Source organism: Pipistrellus kuhlii, unplaced genomic scaffold, assembly GCF_014108245.1.
Source record: "Pipistrellus kuhlii isolate mPipKuh1 unplaced genomic scaffold, mPipKuh1.p scaffold_m20_p_2, whole genome shotgun sequence".
In the NCBI taxonomy this organism is placed as follows: domain Eukaryota; kingdom Metazoa; phylum Chordata; class Mammalia; order Chiroptera; family Vespertilionidae; genus Pipistrellus; species Pipistrellus kuhlii.
The window spans coordinates 37738485-37742773 of NW_023425515.1; positions in this window are offsets into that span (position 1 = coordinate 37738485).

The window sequence follows — 4289 nt, forward strand, 5'->3', positions numbered from 1 at the left end:
TCCTCTTCTTCCCTCCTCCTCCTTCTCCTCCTCCTTTTTCTCCTTCTCTCCTTTCTCTCTCTCTTTCTCTCTCTCTCTCTCTCTCTCTCTCTCTCTCTCTCTCTCTCTCTCTCTCTCTCTCTCTCTCACACACACACACACACACACACACACACACACGTTCATCTCATCACTGCATGCTGTGGCCCAATGGAAAAATCCACATGACACATGGAAAGAAATTGACCTCTCTGGCCAACAACCAGTAAGGACCTAAAGCTTGCCAACAACCACATGAGTGAACTTGGAAGCAAATTCTCCCAATTGAATCCTGAGTGGAAACCACAGCTCGAGCCAACACCTTGATTTTCACTCTCTACTCCCCAGAGACAGAGCCAACCCTCTGGGGCAGCTGTTGTGATTTTCAAGAGGCACAGAGCTAGGGATTCCACACCCTCCTTGCATCTCCCATTCCTGCCCATCCAAATGCATATGTTCCTGCTTAGAAGCTGAAGGTGTAAATAGCTTTGAAAGGGACTAAGAGGAGAGATTTGCAGATGCAAATTGACAGGACTGGCTAAGTAAAATGTCTCTTGTATTATTCCAGAAAGTGGAGTCTCAGAAAAGTGATGAAGTTAAGTTGCCCAAGGTCATAAAACACTAATATCACAATCTCTTCATGGTGAAAAGAAAATAGAAATCATATTTTGTGATTCCAAAGCCTCCACTCTTCTTTCTACCTTAGAGGTGTGAAGAGGAATTGGCTTCTGCTTTTATGCATTTTGATTTTGGATTACTTCTTTTTTTGCCCTCTGCCCACTGTTGGTTATTAGGGCGATGTTTTGATTCTGTGATGTTACAGGCAAGGATTCAGCAATGCCCAAACTGTGCCTTGCCTGCCACTCCCCTCTTAGCTCCAAGGAAGCTAAACCCAATAAATAATCACAAACAGCTGAAACCGGTTTGGCTCCGTGGCTAGAGTGTCGGTCTGCGGACTGAAAGGTCCCGGGTTTGATTCCGGACAAGGGTACGTTGGTTGTGGGCACATCCCCAGTAGGGGGTGTGCAGAAGGCAGCTGGTCGATGTTTCTCTCTCATTGACATTTCTAGCTCTCTATCCCTCTCCCTTTCTCTCTGTGGAAAATCAATAAAATATATTGAAATAATCACAAACGGTGATACTTCTCTACTAAGATGACTTAGATGCCAACATTCCAGTTGGAACTCACTGGTAAAAAAGTAAGTGGGGCCTCCTCTTGGAATGTCTCTGCCCTCTCACCATATGCAAAGAGGAGGACGTTTAAGAGATAGGAGAACTACATGGTCAGGTTTGCACAATAGGCCTTGGCTGATTTGCTCACTCAAATGCATCTTGGGAGAAAAGTAGAAAAGAGAAGGGACTGGTTAGGCCTGATCTATCTAGAGGTGACACAGGAAGTACACATAGGTATGCACCCTTTAGTAAATGAAGCCTCTATTAGTTACCTGGTGCTGTGTAACACATCATTCCAAAACACAGTGGCTGATAACAATAATCATTGATCATCTCTTGTCATTTCTGTGGGTCTGGAATTCAGACAGGGCATAGCAGGATTGCTTTTCTGTGCTCCACAGTTTCTGGAGTCTCTACTGGAAGAGTCAAAAGCTGAGGACTGGGCTCCTCTGAGGGAACATTCACTCACGTGACTGGTTGAAGTCGGGCAGAACACTTCACATGTGGTGTCTCCCTATGGTGTCCTCAAAACGAGGGAGGCAGTTAGTTGAGGCAGTTAGCCAGGTCTGCCGAGGTCCAGAGGAAGAGAGCAGACCCCACCTCAGGATGAAGCATGTCAACATCGCATTAAAAGAAAAGCATGGGCCCTAATCGGTTTGGCTCAGTGGATAGAAGGTCAGCCTTTGGACTCAAGGGTCCCAAGTTCGATTCTGGTCAAGGGCATGTATCTTGCAGGCACATACCCAGTAGGGAGTGTGCAGGAGGCGGCTGACTGATGCTTCTCTCTCATGGATGTTTCTAACTCTATCCCTCTCCCCTCCTCTCTGTAAAAAATCAATAAAATATATATATATATTTTTTTTTTAAAGAAAAGCAAGAGAGATAATATATTTTCAGAAAGTACACTGAGTGGCCAGGCTATTATGTGTTCAGAGGTCATAATAATCTGGCCACTCAGTGTACATTTTAAAGTTTATGTAACATTGTGCTTATCTCTTTTTTATTAATAAAAGTGTTCACAATGATCTTTCTACCTATAACCGGTTTGTGTGAGGTTTCCCTATGTAATGATGCAGTGGACTTGGGCTGCCTGGGTTCAGTCTCAGCTTTAGACCTTACCAGCTGCGCTGCCTTGCACACGTTACTGAACTTCTTGGTGCCTCCAGCTTCCTCATCTGTAAAGTGGGGTGGACCTACATTGCAGATTATTTTTGTCAAGAGTATATGAGCGATTGTGAGCACTTACCATAGCATGTGGCACATTGTAAACTGTTAATAAATGTTAGTATGGTCCTAACTGGTTTGGCTCAGTGGATAGAGTGTCAACCTGCAGGCCGAAAGGTCCCGGGTTTGATTCCAATCAAGGGCGTGTACCTGGGTTGTGGGCACATCCCCAGTGGGGGTTTTGCAGGAGGCAGCTGATCTATGTTTCTCTCTCATCAATGTTTCTAACTCATTATCCTTTTCCCTTCCTCTCTGTAAAAATCAATAAAATATATTTTTAAATGTTAATATGTTAGCTGTCATTGGTTATTATTTTTAATTAGAAAATATGAATTGCCTATCTCCTCTTTTGGAGTACTCAGAGGCAAGAGGCATTTCTGGTGATGGGGGGGGATGAAAGGGAAGACTGGCCTTGAGTGGTGGTCTGAGTGAGGGTGCAGGAGGATCTGGGACTCCCAAGCTAATATTGAGGGTTTACAGATGGGAAGCCACGTAAACTGCTTTGCAGAACTGGATCTTGGTAAAGTATAATACAGCAAAATTCCAGGTAATTCTAGCTTCTGTTCTGCGTTTCCTTTCTCCTCTGCCTTATCCTTACCAGCTTCTCAACTCCATTTCTCTCCTGCCTTTCCCGCCCCCCCCCCCAATTCAAACTCAATGAATTCCCATTGAAGTGTACATGATTAATAACTTCTAATGGATTTTAATTTAGCAGTTGGCATAGTTTTAAGACCATAAGACTAAATTAACTTTCATGTGGATTTTTCAGGCACAGTATAATGAAGTTCTGTTTTGCTTTGGAAGGGGGTTGAATGGGCAAGGGTCCTACTTGAGTTTCCACGTATGTGCCCTCTTACTCACCGAGATATCCTAGCCAGAAGTCAAACCACACAGTGTATTTGAATCTGTGTTAAGGGCCCAGGCAAGGATGTTACAAGGAGAGTAAATTGATATTTATAGGAAAGGGTGATGGTTCTGTGAAATAAAATGTTAGGCCCTCTTTCTAGTCATGCTGATCTCAGATCACCTTTCTTCTCAGCTCCCCACCCAACAAGGAAAAAGTTTCTAATCTGAATTGTCAGAGCCCAAGACATCAATTGGACTGTATGGCAGATTATACACTGAGTGGCCAGATTATTATACATTCAGAGATCATAATAATCTGGCCACTCAGTATATATGTTTGTGTGTGTTGTATGTTGTATGTTATTTTATGAAGTGAAATGATTAATTTCAAAATATGAATAGGTAACAAATCAAATTATAAGTCCATCTCATTAATGAAGGTCACTATGCCTAATTCTAGAAACACAATTGGTCTAAAGTAAAACTAATATAGCACATCACATTAACAGGAAAACAGAAAATTTATGTTCTATATAATAAAGAAGTAATATGCAAATTAACCCTCACACCTTCACAAAATGGTTGCCTAAGATCAGGCTAGCAGGGGGGTTAGTGAGGGATAACCAAATGACTGAACAGTAGGCTGCATTGGGTGACCAGGCCAAAAGCGAGGGCAGTTGGGGTCAACCAAGCTGGCAGGGGGGGAGTTAAGGGCAATTAGGTTGGGGGGAGGGGAGTGAGGGATGACTAGGCCAGTAGGGGGACAGTTTGGGGTGTCCAGACTGGCAAAGGAGGAAGTTAGGGGCAACCAGGCTGGCAGGGGTGGGGCAATAAGGGGTGACCAGGCCAGTGGGAGGGGGTCAGTTAGGAGCAACCAGGCTGGCAGGGAGAGGGCAGTTGGGGGTGACCTGGCTGGCAGTGGGGGGCAATTAGGGGTGATTAGGCCAGCAAGGGGGCAGTTAGGAGCGACCAGGCAGGCAGCAGATGAGTGATTAGGAGCCAGCAGTCCAGGATTGTGAGAGGGATGT